This window comes from Myxine glutinosa, chromosome 5 (genome assembly GCF_964187855.1).
Source record: "Myxine glutinosa chromosome 5, kmMyxGlut1.1, whole genome shotgun sequence".
NCBI lineage: Eukaryota > Metazoa > Chordata > Myxini > Myxiniformes > Myxinidae > Myxine > Myxine glutinosa.
Window position 1 is genome coordinate 49,350,101 of NC_136265.1, and position 16,383 is coordinate 49,366,483.

The window sequence follows — 16,383 nt, forward strand, 5'->3', positions numbered from 1 at the left end:
CGATTAGAACCCTATCCCGCCCGATTCCACTCGAACGTGTGGCCGAATCGCGCTACGCTAAATCAATGATGGAGAAGGACACAACGGCTGGGATAAAATGCAACGACACAAGGGGTACAGTTCTCAAGACCTCCGGAGGAGGATATAATTGGTGATGCAGAAACGGGTAGATTACACGGGTAAGAGGTAAAGCACAGAAAAGATGGGCACTTAAACACAGTCTTATCTATCCCCGACAGACCACAGACAAACGGGAACAAGACTGACTTACACGGGGATTGATGGCAGGGAAGGACAGGCAGTCGATAGCTCAAGGTGCACCTTGGCTCAGGGGCAGAATCAACACGGTCCGGTCCAGAGATGCGGGGAGGTATTTCAGTGCTCGGATGGTGGTGGCGTCTTCTCTCTCCAAGCTGGGGGCGCATCTGACGTCACCTCCCTCTCCCTGCGCATGCCCAGCGGGGAGTGACACGCCCTCGGCTCGTTGGCTCCGCCCCAGATGGAATCGGTCCGCCGCTTCTATTGGGTGCGGGGGGGGTTACCGGGCTCCGCCCTTGACGAGGAGCTGACAGCGGGCCCCTGCGTGGTAACCCCGTCGGAGCACATGTTCAATGGCGGCTAACCAAGCCGGGAGTGAGGACGCACACTCCCCGTGCCGCCGCCGCTGTTGTTGTTGTTGTTGTTGTTGTTGTACCATGAGGAAGAGCTGGCGGGGAGGTATTGGGAGGTCCTAAACTTTCTAACAGTGCCATACAATCACATTCTGGTAGCAACGAAGAGTCAGAATTAATGGAAACGAGTCCTTAACTGACATAGACTAAGAATAACTAGCAAGATGTCCTATAGTTGTCTACGTGAGATGCGGTGGGACCTGGATGCGACATTTAAGGGGGGAAATAGGGGAAGGTCGGGGGCTACAGAGTGTTGTTTACAGACAATGGGACTAGGGAATGGGGGATTGGGGATAGTTGGGAAGTATTGGGGAAATAGGGGAATATTTACAAAGCGGATATGGATGGAGGCCAATCTCATATCCGCAACATTACACCCTTCTCTACCTCGGGGCGTCCCCGACCCGATAAATTTTTACTTACTTTAGTGTGGCACTCAGATGTAGTTCCCTCTACTATTAACTCAACCCTGAGTGCGACAGTTTTACAGATGTTCACAAATGAGTAAATATGTCCCCCTGCGACGTTGCACCCTTCTCCTCACAGAAACACACCCACAGGATAACCGAATCGCGGAAAGAATCCTCAAACTAAACATACAGCCGGTAGGGAGCATTATTTACACAAGACTGATATTTACACTACGATCCAGGACCTGTTCTTTGAGGAACACATGCAGATGTTATGCATAGAGAGAGCACGCATGCCAGCATCGATACACCAACCCACGAGTGCCCTGTGGCCCTCCGGCCTTTAATAAATATGCAGAGCACCCCATTCAAGCACCAAAAGCACCACCCCATACATACAGTCAGCACCATCCGGTGCACCAATAAAGTGTTCATAGTCACCGGTGGTGTCGCAGCCGGCCGATGTTCTGCCGCTGGTCTTGCCTTCATGTGGTGTACTTGGCCTTCTGGCTTCTTTAAAGATAAAGAAAGGCGCCAACCGCGTCCATTTCTGAATTGTGGCTGTCAGGGGGGCCAACTAAAAGTGGTTCACCTGTATGGCATAGGTGCCACGTTGACCCATTGGTCCATCAACGGGTGGTGCTTGCCCGCAAGAGAACTGCGGTCCATGGTGGGCGGCCACAAAAATTGCGGTCCATATGGTGTATCGATCCAGGCAGCAAGCAGCGAAAGTACAGGCCCACAACTGCGGAGCCAGCACCTCTCTCTCCTCTCTCTCTGCCCCAAAGCCAGATCCTCGGAGGTGGGAGACAAAAAAAGAAGACAAGTGAGTAAGGTGGTAAGGGCGCAAAAGTGCACGCAATACAAGGTGATGCACACGGGGGGCACATGGGAACCAGATGAGACAGGTACGTTCCTACCGTACGCCCCCCCCCCCCCACCAGGTAACCTACATTGCCCCTCCCTTACCCCTTACTGTATCCACAAAACACAACACTACCCATAAACATCTACTTTACACATCAACAAACGTCCCTACTGTCTTCCCCGTTCCTCCCATAAACCAAATTCGTCTTCTCTCCCTCCTAACCAATCAAATTTGCCATTTCCAACTCTCATCACAATTTGCCATCTCCAACTCAACAGCAAAATTTGCCATCACCAATTCATCATCAGTCCCTCCTAAGGAGGGAGAGATGGAATCACCCGAATGTCTCATCCACGTCGTGATGCGTCTCAGAAATCCACACAGCAATTCTTATTTCCTGCAACACAGAACAAAGGAACACAGGTGTGGAGTCATCATCATCACCTCAGGTAAGTGGCTGCGTATGGTGCGACAGGTTCATCAATCCTAACTATTTCCTAAATGACTTTAACAACTTTACATTACCCGGGGTCTTTCCCTGCCAATCAATTGGCCAACTTACACTATGGGTTCTAAAAACCAATTCCCATTGACCAAACTGTGGTGCCTCTCAATTTGGGGTCTCACTCCCCCGATTCATCTCCCAGTGCCTTCGCACAATTTCTGGGCTGTGACGTGTAGCTCTCCCAGCAGGTCTACCCACCTGCACACCTCCACCACTGTAGTTGCCACCCGAGCTTACCTGCTCCTCACCCTAACCTAACTAACTGGGTAAGGCCCTCTCGCACTCTCACCCCCTCAGTGCCCTCTCTGGCACGGCTGCCCGATCCACACCCGGGATCCTCAGGCACCCACTGACACTAACGGCTCCCAGAGCCCACCTGCGGCCTCACCTGGTCGACATCCTCACAGTGGTGGAGTGCCCAAACCAACTACACACACTAACAGGCTACACGCCCAGCCATTTCCACAACACTAATGCACCCATCCACAATACCATTCTGCAACCGCACCACAAATGCCAATATCCAACCACAATTTACCTCTACCCTCTACCTAACACTTACACTACCTGCCCCGGGTATCCGTGATGGGGGTCCACTCTTCCCCCATTCACACCTTCGCACCATGCACACCACTCCGTACCACTTACTCCAACTCTCTCCACACCACTCATTCCAATACTCCATGTATTCCACACACCTGTACTTGCACACCTGTGCTCTCATACTTGGTGCCGCCTGCACCCTTCTCTCCCCCAAGCGCATTCGCGCTGCTCCACAACACTCACTACTCATACACTGCTCCACACACCTGTCCAGTTCTCACACAGCATCATCTCATCTAACTACTCCCCTCTGAAACTTGCGCTTCCCAGTCGTCCCTTTAAACTATTGCGCTCCCTCGTCATTATCAAACACTAAGCTACTACGTCCCCACTACAGGTACCAAGTCTCTTACTTAAATCTTGTCACCTATAGTCACCTCTAGTCCCTATCAATATAACCTAACCCACCCGGGCTAGTTTTCACTGCCATACACCCCATAAACTATAGCTCCCTTTGCCCCACCATGGGAAGGGTGGCAGGGTTGCCACCCTTACCCACCGTCATACGGCGCGAGTGGGACCTTGTGGGACCACCTCGTATGCGAGTCGTTGCCCGCCTGCCGGACCCCGTGCGTCGCCCCTTGCGGGGTCAGCGCGGGGCCGAACCGGCCGGGCCCCCACAGTACATTACCCCCAAGGGGCTCTCGTGCCTCCCCTGTCCCTCTAACAACTACCCCTGTTGGTGTCGATGCATGGGTCACACTTCCGCAACCCGCTACCCATTCCATACCACCACTACCTTGCTCACCCACACCTCGCACCTCTCCCATCACCGGACCCTCTCGCTCGCACCCTCGTTCCATACCCTCCGGACCAGCCATACACCTCACTCTTGGCCTCTCACGAACATCCGGGTCTATCTCGACCCCCAAGCTTATTAAATCACCTGGCGCATCATACGGACGACCATATTGGTCACCACTTACACCGGGTCCTCTTTCTCTTCGCTTCTCCTCCATCACCTGCGAATCCCTCATCCGGTTAATGAGCACATCATCACGATCCGAACACAGACTTTGGACCAATTCTTTTACTTCCTCCTTTATCTCTTTCTTATCCTCTCTCCGTCGCTTCTTAATTTCGCTCACCCCTTCTTCCACTTCTTCTAATTTCTGCTTCACCTCCTTCATCTCCTCGTGCGCCCCCTTAAGTTCTTCCTCTAACTCCACCTTATTTTTTTCTATGTGCTCCCGCACCTCCCGCTCTTTAACCTCCATCACCTCTACCACTTTGTTCATTTTCCTCGTCAGGTCCTCATGTACCGTCTGACACTCTTTTTTAATTACCCCTACGTCCTTTTTCATCTCCTTCTGTGTCGATTTTAAACCCTCTATTACCGCTGTGTTCTTCTTTACCTGGCCCCCAACTCCTTTTGTCCCACTGTCAGTTGTTCTACTCCCAGCGTCAACTCCTCTATACCACCTTGCAATTTTACAGTCCCCTTTCTCACCTCCTTCTCCATGCGCTCCTTACAGTGCCTCACCTCCTCGCGCACTCCTCCGACCTCCTCACTCACACCTCTTCTGATCTCTTCTCCCATCACTTGCATCTCCTGCCCAGATGCCACCCTCATCTGCTCCATTTCCTCCCTGTGAGCATCCAATTTAGTTTCTACCCCCATTCTGACCCCCTCTATCTGCTGCCCCATTTGTTTAACTTCCCTTTCCGCTTGGTCCCTCATGTCCCTCAATTTGCCTTCCATACTATTTTCTAACCCCTCTAACCCCTTTTGCATCCCTTCCATTTGATTCTCTTGAGCGGCCATTCTGTTTTCTACCCCCATTAACCCCTCCTGTATTTCCCCTAATCTATTGTCTAATCCCTCTATTCTACTCCCTAACCCTCCGATCTGGGCCCCCATGTCCTCCCTCAATTTCTCGCTATTGGACCCCATGTCCTCCCTCAATTTCTCGCTATTGGACCCCATCCTTTGTTCTAACCATTGGCTATTGGCCCCCATGTCCTCCCTCATTTTCTCGCTATTCTGGGCCATAAGGGCCTTCATTTGTATTAAAAAAAGGTCCAAATCTACCAGCGGCGCTACTACGGTAGCGGGCGCGGTCGCCGTGGCCATGTGCGAGGCGCCATTTTGCGCGCCCGTAACCTCGTGCGCGAGGACGCTATTTTGCGACCCTGCCACCCTCACTGCTTCGCTCTCCTCATGTCCCTCAATTTGGTCCTGGATCGACCCTGCCTCACTCTCCTCTACCGGAACCCAGCCGTCTTGATCTGCCATAGCGCGACTTTCAAAATTCGGGTTTTTATTTTTGTAAAACAAAATCAAATTTCGCCGTTAATAATTTCGAGCACGTGAAGCGCGCTTCGGGTCCGATCTCACTCCTCGACACCAATTGTTACAGACGCGGTTTTAGATGTTAGTTTACCGAGCGGTTTGGTATTACCGCGTCCGAACAGTTACTCCCCGATTAGAACCCTATCCCGCCCGATTCCACTCGAACGTTGGCCGAATCGCGCTACGCTAAATCAATGATGGAAAGGACACAACGGCTGGGATAAATGCAACGACACAAGGGGTACAGTTCTCAAGACCTCCGGAGGAGGATATAATTGGTGATGCAGAAACGGGTAGATTACACGGTAAGAGGTAAAGCACAGAAAAGATGGGCACTTAAACACAGTCTTATCTATCCCCGACAGACCACAGACAAACGGGACAAGACTGACTTACACGGGGATTGATGGCAGGGAAGGACAGGCAGTCGATAGCTCAAGGTGCACCTTGGCTCAGGGGCAGAATCAACACGGTCCGGTCCAGAGATGCGGGGAGGTATTTCAGCGCTCGGAGGTGGCGTCTTCTCTCTCCAAGCTGGGGGCGCATCTGACGTCACCTCCCTCTCCCTGCGCATGCCCAGCGGGGAGTGACACGCCCTCGGCTCATTGGCTCCGCCCAAGATGGAATCGGTCTGCCGCTTCTATTGGGTGCGGGGGGTTACCGGGCTCCGCCCTTGACGAGGAGCTGACAGCGGGCCCCTGCGTGGTAACCCCGTCGGAGCACATGTTCAATGGCGGCTAACCAAGCCGGAGTGAGGACGCACACTCCCCGTGCCGCCGCCGCTGTTGTTGTTACCTTCGCAAAAGCGGAAGGTTATGTTTTGATCGCTGTGTATTTATTTGTATGTCTGTGTGTGTGTGTATGTTATTCGCATAACTCAAAAAGTATTCAACCGATTCGCATGAAATTTGGTGGGATGATAGGTTATTATCCGGGAACCATTTGATTAGATTTTGGAATCGATCGGGTCAAAGGTCAAGGTCAAGGTCATGAAAAGGTCAAAATCGTCTTTTTACCACAGCGCGGTCAATTTGTGTCCAATTTGTATGAAACTAATGCCAAAATGCTTTGCTACACAGATCTTGTAGTCTTTTATTTTGGCAACAAAAGTAGCTGCGGCGAAGGTATGCGCTCTACCGAGTGCCCGTTCTAGTTGTTGTTGTTGTTGTACCATGAGGAAGAGCTGCAGGGAGGTATTGGGAGGTCCTAAACTTTCTAACAGTGCCATACAATCACATTCTGGTGCAACGAAGAGTCAGAATTAATGGAAACGAGTCCTTAACTGACATAGACTAAGAATAACTAGCAAGATGTCCTATAGTTGTCTACGTGAGATGCGGTGGACCTGGATGCGACATTTAAGGGGGGAAATAGGGGAAGGTCGGGGCTACAGAGTGTTGTTTACAGACAATGGGACTAGGGAATGGGGGATTGGGGATAGTTGGGAAGTATTGGGGAAATAGGGGAATATTTACAAGCGGATATGGATGGAGGCCAATCTCATATCCGCAACAAATATATATATATATATATATATATATATATATATATATATATATATATATATATATATATATATATATATATATATATATATATATATATATATATACAGTCACGTGAAAAAGTAAGTACACCCCCATGTAAAGTTTTGACTTTTTCAACATATTTCAACATACAGCTATTTGATCTTCATTTCAACAATATTTATAGATAAAGGTGATATAATACAACAAATATCATGAAACATTTACATTTTGTAGTCCATTGTATAATTTAAATAAACATAAATGCAAATTTCGCATGTGGAAAAAGTAAGTACACCCTTGGCTCTAATAGGTGGTATTGCCCCCTTTGGCTGAAACAACCTCAAGTCGGCGTTTCTTATAACTGTCTACCAGTCTCTGACCGACTGGAAGAAATTTTTGCCCACTCCTCCATGCAGAATTCTTTCAGCTGTGCAATGTTTGAGGGGTTTCTTGCATGCACAGCTCGTTTCAAATCCCCCCACAACATCTCGATGGGATTTAGATCCGGGCTTTGACTTGGCCATTCCAGAACCCTCCATTTCTTTCTTTTCAGCCATTCCTTGGTGGATTTACTGGTATGTTTAGGGTCATTGTCATGTTGCAATGTCCACCTTTGGATGAGCTTCAACTTTCCGACAGATGGCCTCACAATATCCTCAAGCACCCTCTGGTACAATGAAGAATTCATCGTGGATTCTATGATGGTGAGCTGCCCAGGCCCTGATGCAGCAAAGCTGCCCCAAACCATAATATTTCCACCACCATGCTTTACAGTTGGTATCAGGTTCTTGTGGTCAAATGCTGTCTTTGGTTTTCGCCAAACATGTCTTCTGGTACTGTGGCCAAATAGCTCTACCTTTGACTCATCTGTCCAGACCACATAGTTCCAGAAGTGCTGGTCTTTGCCTAGGTGTTCATTGGCAAACTTTAGTCTTGCCCTGATGTTCTTTCTGGACAGCAAAGGTTTCCTCCTGGCACACCTCCCATGTAGATCAAATTTGTGCAGCCTCTTTCTAATGGTAGACTCGTGCACTTTGACATCAACAGTGGCAAGAGCTACCTGTAGGTCCCGTGATGACATTCTGGGGTTCTTAGAGACTTCTTTCAGCATCTTGCGGTCTGCTCTCGGGCTGAAGTTGCTGGGGTGGCCTGGCCTGAACAAGTTGGCAGTTGTTTGGAATCTTCTCCACTTGTAGATGATCTTCCGGACAGTCGAATGATTGATTTCAAATTGTTTGGAGATCTATATAAATCCCTTCCCAGACTCGTAGGCATCGATAACCTTCTTTCTGAAGGCCTCAGAGAGTTCTTTTGATCTTGGCATGGTGACGCCGCACACTTCAACAACAAAGAGCAAACCAAACTAAATGTCTGAGGTTTAAATGAGACAGGTTCCTCCAAGATCTTCTCTAACGATGTTCTAATCATTTGCACCTGAGCTGGTGCACCTGATTCTAATTTTAGGCATTTGAAATAGTGATAAATGTAGGGGTGTACTTACTTTTTGCACATGCGAAATTTGCATTTATGTTTATTTACAGACTTGGCATTTAATATGGAATATTTTTTTTTTCTTGACTTGGGTTTACTTTCTGAACCCAGTACATCAATCTGGTGAGTTTATTTTACCCTTCGGTGATGTCTTTGTTGAAAGAACCATGTCACTGATTGTCTTTCGCAGCAAGAAGTCAATAACAGGATGATATCACAGGTGGCGTGACAAAATGTAAGGACAGGTACATTTGACGATTGGCTTCACAATCGGGTATATAAGGGTTGTTGCGTTCTGTATTAGTGGAAAACAACTGCTGCACGTCTCCAAAAGTTATTGCCGCTTCCCCTGGAGATGGTCCGTCAACTTGACAATGCTGTTTGTCATGGAGTGGTGGCTTTACGAAATTCTGGCATGAAACAGCGTGCTATTGCTCGGCAGTATGGCATCACTCAAGGTCAGGTGTCAAAGATCCTGAAACGAAATGCTCAGAGGGGTGTCCCTACTCCAATACCGAGGCCAGGACGTCCACGCAGAACCACAAGGAGAGATGATCGCCAGCTGCACCGGTTAGTCTGCGATGGCCGTACCAAGTCAGCTAATCGGCTTAGGGCTGAGTGGCAGCAACTGACAAATGTGCCTGTATCCAGAAGGCTAGTCAACCAACGACTGGTTCAAGCATGCACAGCTCCATGCTGAGGCATCCCCTGAGAAAGCCACGCCTGACCAGACAACACAGCCAGCACCGATTGCAGTGGGCCAGAGAGCACCGTCAATGGCAGCCAGGACAATGGAATCACGTGACCTTCAGTGACGAGTCTAGATTTCTGGTCTATCGTCAAGATGGCCGCGTCCGAGTGCGCAGACAAGTGCATGAAGCCCACAACGAAGATTGTATAGTGCCAAGAGTCCAAGCTGGAGGTGGTGGGGTGACCGTTTGGGCTGCTTTTCATGCAGGGGGCAAAACTGGCCTGGTTGTTCTGAATGGAAACCTGAACCAGTTCAAGTACAGGGTCATTCTGGAAGAAACATTGCTTCCATTTGCTCGTGCAGCCTTTCGAGGAAACTTTGTCTTCCAAGATGACAATGCACGGCCTCATCGTGCTCGCATGATCCAACACTTTCTTGCTGACCGTAGTGTAGAGCATATGGAGTGGCCTGCCATGTCCCCGGATATGAATCCAATGGAGAACTTGTGGGCAGAATTAACGTGTCAAATCGACAACTTGGACCAGCAGCCTACCTCTGTGCGTGAATTGCAGCAGACTATTGTCACTGCATGGCAAGCGATTCCTGTCCAAACCTTGGCAAATCTCGTGAACAGCATGCCTCGACGTGTACGTGCTCTCCTGAATGCTCGTGTGGGTTACACGAAACACTGAACTGTAATTTTACTGTCCGTAATCCCAGTCATAATTTAGCTTTTGTTTTTGTTGAAATTTTTTTTGGCTAATGTGCAAAATAGATACTTCGGGAAAACGTACAGAAGTTTAACACAGTACTGTCCGTGAATTAAGTTCGATATCAGTTTACATCACTTTCAAGGATCAATTTATTTGCTTCGAAATGTCAAATGTGTTTTTTTTTTTTGGTTTTTTTTTCTTTTTTTGTATACAAGCTCGAGGCTCGTGAAAGAGCTAAATTAAAGGTCACATTAACAAAATCTAGACTAATTTCAACATAATTCCAATGAACTTTTGGTTCTAAGTCATCTTGAAAAGTAAGTTCACCCCCACAAAAAAAATATTCCATATTAAATGCCAAGTCTGTAAATTATACAATGGACTCCAAAATGTAAATGTTTCATGATATTTGTTATATTATATTGTGGGAGCTATGCTCGCACGATCAAACCGGACAAAATGAACGATGCCAGGAATGAAGTTTCACTGAGCTATTTATTTCCAGCTCACTCGAAAGAACTCAAAAGCACTGAATCAGCCCATCGAACGGGTGGCAATTTATAAGTAAAGCTCAACACACAAAAGCCACGCCTCTCAGGCGGGGCGTGGTATGCAAATAGGTAAGCTAAGTGTTCACCCGGGAAAGGCAAGTCTGGACACGCCCGGGCGAGTCCGGACAAGTGACCGCTCGCCGGTTGCGTCATCGGCCGGTGCAAGGTAATTGTGTCATGCTTCCGGTAACCGCTACATATGCCCCCCCCAGAATTATCATGCACCGGGAGAGTCAGTTTGAGGGGGGTCTTGATGACCCGGCCGAAACGACCCCTGGCGATTCGTGTGGGGGTGGTAGGTGGCGTGGCGGTGGATGGTCGGGCGGGGGGCTTGGTTGATGGGGGACGGCCCAGTCGTGGAGGAAGGGTCAACCGTGGAGGTTGGTCGAGGTCCAAATGGGCCGGCTTGAGGCGGTCCACGGAGATGCGGTCCGGCTTGCCGCCGATGTCGATGATGAACGACTTGTCATCCCTCTTCAGGACCCGGAAAGGTCCATCGTACAGCGGCCGGAGCGGTCCCCGGTGTGTGTCGTGCCGGATAAAAACGTACTCCGCAGTGCGAAGTGCTGGGGGGACGTGGGATTGGGGGCAGCCATGGTGGGACGTGGGCACGGGGGCAAATCTCCTGGCGGCCTCCTGCGTTGGCGAGCCGCGGACCAGGGGCCGGTGGCGTCAGGGATGAATTCGCCCGGCACGCGCATTGGCTGGCCGTAGACCAGCTCGGCGGTGGAAGCTTGGAGGTCCTCTTTAGGGGCCGTCCGGAGGCCCAATAGGACCCACGGGAGCCTGTCGGCCCAACCGTCATCCTGGAGGCTGGCCCTGAGAGCGGCCTTCATCGAGCGGTAGAACCGCTCGCACAAGCCGTTGGCTTGGGGGCGGTAGGCCTTGGTGCGGTGTAGTTTGACCCCCAAGGCCTGGGCGACCGCGCCCCAAAGCTCAGAGGCGAATTGCGGGCCTCTGTCGGAGGAGATGTCCGAGGGCGCGCCGAAACGGGCAATCCAGGTGCCAATGAAGGCCTGTGCCACGTCAGCGGGACGGCCTCCAGCCACCTGGTGGTCCTGTCCACCATCGTGAGGAGGTGGGTGAAGCCCCGCGAGGAGGGAAGGGGTCCCACCAGGTCCACATTGACGTGGTCGAAGTGCCACGCAGGCACGTCGAATGGTGCCAACGGGGCCTGGGTGTGCCGGTGGACCTTCGCGCGTTGGCAGGCGACACAGGCGTTGGCCCAGTCGCGGACGTCCTTACGGAGCCCGTGCCCGACGAACTTTGCTGCCACGAGCTTCTGTGATGCTTTCCGGCCCGGGTGGGAAAGGCCGTGGAGGGCGTCAAAAATGTGCCGCTGCCATCCGGTGGGCACGATGGGACGAGGTTGGCCCAGGGAAACGTCACACAGGAGAACCGTGCCTGTGTCCTCGAAGGGGACGTCGGCCAACCGCAGGCCTGTGTCCGCTGTCCGGAGGGCTTGCACCGTGGGATCGGCCGCCTTGCGGGCGAAGTCCACAACCAGGTGGACGGCGTTCGCGCCGGACCGGGAGAGGCAATCGGCCACAGCGTTGTCCTTGCCCGCGACGTGCCGGATGTCCGTCGTAAATTCGGACACGGCGGAGACGTGGCGCTGCTGGCTGGCCGACCATGGCTCCATAACCTTGGCCATGGCGAAGACCAGGGGGTTGTGGTGCACAAACGCCGTGAACGGGCGGCCCTCCAAAAGATGGCAGAAGTGGCGAACAGCCAGGTAAAGGCCAAGGAGCTCGCGGTCGAAAGCGCTATACTTGCGCTCGTTAGGGCGAAGCTGCCGGCTGAAGAAGGCCAGCGGTTGCCAAGCCCCGTTCATCCACTGTTCATGCACGGCGCCCACCGCGTAGTCGGAAGCGTCCGTGGTGAGGGCGATGGGTGCGTCGAGCGCCGGGTGCGCCAGCATGGTCGCGTTGGCGAGGGCCAGCTTAGCGCCCGTGAACGCCGCGTCCATCTCTGTGGTCCAGGCGACGTCGTGCTTGGCCGGCTTGCCCCGGAGGGCTTCGTACAGGGGGCGCATGAGTTGGGCGGTGCGAGGCACGAACCGGTGGTAGAAATTCACCATCCCCAAAAATTCCTGTAGGGCCTTGATGGAGCGGGGGCGCGGGAAACTTGTGACTGCCTCCACCTTGGTAGGCAGCGGGACGGCCCCACGCTTCGTGATGTGGTGCCCCAGGAAGTCGACGGCCGTTACGTCAAACTGGCATTTCGCCGGGTTGATGATGAGGCGGTGCTGGCCGAGGCGCTCAAAAAGCGTGCGCAGGTGGATGAGGTGCTCCGCCCGGGAAGTGCTGGCGACGAGAATGTCATCCAGGTAAATGAAAAGGAAGGTGAGGTCACGCAGCACGCTGTGCATCAGCCGCTGGAAGGCCTGGGCCGCGTTCTTAAGGCCGAACGGCATGCGAAGGAAATCGAAGAGGCCAAAAGGTGTAATTACCGCCGTCTTCGGCACGTCGGCCGGCCGGACGGGTACCTGGTGGTAGCCCCCAATGAGGTCGACCTTGGAAAAGATCACCCGCCCCGCCAGACGGGTGGAAAAGTCCTGTATGTGTGGTATCGGGTACCGGTCGGGGGTGGTGGCGTCGTTGAGGCGGCGGTAATCGCCGCATGGTCGCCATCCGCCACCCGGTTTGGGCACGATGAGCAGGGGTGAGGCCCATGCGCTATTCCAGCGCCGCACAATGCCCAATCGCTCCAGCGCGTCAAATTCCGCCTTCGCCACGGCGAGTTTGGCCGGGTCGAGGCGGCGAGCCCTGGCGTAGACCGGTGGACCTGTGGTCGGGATGTGGTGTTCGATGCCGTCCTTGACGGCGACGGCCGAAAACGTCGGCTGCGTGAGGGCGGGAAACTCGGCGAGTAGCGGGTGAAATCGTCCATGGCCGGGAGCGCGCAGGCTGGCTTGGTTGGTGCGGAGCCGCTCAATGAGCAAGCAAGCGAGCTGAAGGTCTCCGCGTTGATGAGCCGACGCCGGTTGACATCCACCAAAAGCCAAAGCGCGCAAAGAAAATCTGCACCCAGCAAGGCCATGGGCACGTTCACCGTGATGAACCGAGGGGTATATCACGCTCAGCTGAGCGCCGGTGTCGCACAAAAAACCGCCGCCCGGACGCTGTGTCCATGATAAACAGAAGGCTGCCTGAATGGCCGAAACTCATGGCAGGCAGCGAGCGCCGGCCTGGTCGTTTCCCGACCTGCCGAAAGTGCACGGTGGGCGGCACGTTCTGGCCTTCTGCCCGAACCTGGCGTGGTAATAGCACATGGTCCGCTCTGGTGGAGGCTCCGGCGTTCGCGTCGGGTTCGGTCGACGGGGCGTCGCAGCGGCCACTGCCTCCAGTGGCGCTGACTCGGCCGGTGGTGGCGCCGGTTGTGGCGCGGGCGTTGCCTCGGTCGGCCCAGGGTTCCAGGCGGCCGCTCCGACGTGTCGCCTGGCCGAGAAAGATTTATCGGCCTCCTTGGCCAGGGCGCGAGGGTCCGTGATGGGCGAGTTAGCCAAAGCTAACCGTACCTGCCCGGGTAGCTGCCGGAGGAACAGCTTGCGGAAGAGGAAATCCGGGCTGTGGTCGCCGAGTAGAGCCAGCATGTGGTCCATGCGCTCGGATGGACGGGCCTCACCCAGCTCCGGGAGGTCGAGTAGTTTTCGCGCACGTTCGGTCTCCGTGAGTCCAAACGCACCGAGGAGTAGGCCTTTGAGCGCGCCGTATTTGTCGGCGTTCAGTGGGTTCTGTAGGAAGCTCAGGGCCCGGGGCGCTGTGATGGCGTTGAGCGCGGAGACCACATGGTGGTAGCGCGTTGTGTCCTCCGTGATGTTCCGCAGGGCGAAGAGAGAATCCGCTTGGGCGAACCAGACGGCCGTGTGCGATTCCCAAAAGCCCGGGAGCTTCAAAGCTACAGATGACTCCATCGCCGTGTTCTTGAAAAGGGGTCACCAATTGTGGGAGCTATGCTCGCACGATAAAACCGGACAAAATGAACGACGCCAGGAATGAAGTTTCACTGAGCTATTTATTTCCAGCTCACTCGAAAGAACTCAAAAGCACTGAATCAGCCCATCGAACGGGCGGCAATTTATAAGTAAAGCTCAACACACAAAAGCACCGCCTCTCAGGCGGGGCGAGGTATTCAAATAGGTAAGCCAAGTGTTCGCCCGGGAAAGGCAAGTCTGGACACGCCCGGGCGAGTCAGGACAAGTGACCGCTCGCCGGGTGCGTCATTGGCCGGTGCAAGGTAATTGTGTCATGCTTCCGGTAACCGCTACAATATCACCTTCTTTTTTTTTTTTTTTTTGTTGTTGTAAAAAAGAGAGCATATCACCTTTGTCTGTCAATATTGTTGAAATGAAGATCAAATAGCTGTATGTTGAAATATGTTGAAAAAGTCAAAACTTTACATGGGGTGTACTTACTTTTTCAGGTGACTATATATATGTGTATATATATATATATATATATATATATATATATATATATATATATATATATATATATATATATATATATATATATATATATATATATATATATATATATATATACATATATATATATACATATATATATATATATATATACATATATATATATATATACATATATATATATATATATACATATATATATATATATATACATATATATATATATATATACATATATATATATATATATATACATATATATATATATATATATATACATATATATATATATATATACATATATATATATATATATATACATATATATATATATATATACATATATATATATATATATATATATATATATATATATGTGTGTGTGTGTGTGTGTGTGTGTGTGTGTTTGCGGGTGTCTTCTGATACTTCAGGGAGATGGATGTCCCTGCCTTGCATAACTCCAGGTCACCTGTGGGCAAGGTGTAGTATCTGTGTGCCCCCCCCCCCCCCCCCTCACCAGGGTAACGGTCTGCAGCCATGCGGTTTAAATGGCAGGTGGCTTTGCACATCTGGTGGATGACAGTGCAGTTGACCACAACAGCACGGGCGGAAGATGGTGAATTCCCCAACTGCCAGCAGAGAGACGGAGAGGAGTGGCGACCCACCGTCTATACTACACACTTACCCGTGTGTACCAGCCATAGAAAGGCAATGCCATCATTGCCCGAGGAGGCTCGACATCAATATATGACTGACACACACACACACACACACACACACACACACACACACACACACACACACTCCCTCTGTTGTAACTTTATTTTCACCCAGCGTTGTCTGTGATCGGAGGCTAGGAAACAAAGTTGAACCTGTAACCAGTGCAGATGAAAATACACCGATTGAAAGCATCCATCGCAATGACATCCACAGCAATGATTGCAATGACGCTGCGTGTGATATCGAGTAATGCTCGACATTGTGTGGGGATTTTTTCCCTCTTTTCTCCTCAGCCACTCCTTTTGCGCAAGAACATGCATGCCCCAACCGCGCCGCGCTCTCCGATCGCCCCCATCATCAGTGCAACGAGCGCGGACGCCGGCAGAGGATCATCAGGCCATTCAGCACGTCATCGTATCCATCCATCCATCCATCGGTGTGTTGTGAATCATCGCTTCCAATAATCGGAATTCACAGTTGACGCGCGTTTCCCTTGTGGTCAAGTGAGAGCGACAGACACACGAGCACTCAAGGTGAGCAGGGGAGGGTGCGTGCAGAGTCATTTTCACACAGCTTATGCGCAAGCCGGAGATTTCAGCATCTTTACAATAATGCGCGCTCGGAAACGCGATTCAAACATCGAAGGGACGGGCATGCCTGACGCTGCTCTGGAGTGCTTCGTCGCGCACAAAAGGAGACAGCATTGAATTAGGAGCTCGCGGGTGAACACTGGGGGAAGACATCCTGGATCCGGCAAAACCCACGCCAGACATTTGCCATTCAAAGGTAATATTTTGTCTGTGCGGAAGGATACGTAACGAAGCAGGTGGGCAAGAGAGCAACGCGGGCAAGCGAGACTGGAACCGCCTGGCACACATGAGTTCGCCAAATCGTCTCGGCATTGATCCA

At 51.6% G+C, this 16,383-nt stretch overlaps 1 protein-coding gene across 1 annotated transcript in view; it reads right to left on the reverse strand.

The window, feature by feature from the left end:
• LOC144892264 (uncharacterized) overlaps positions 1-16,383 on the reverse strand; it is a 42,770-nt gene that overhangs the window by 18,418 nt on the left and 7,969 nt on the right. The window lies entirely within an intron of this gene.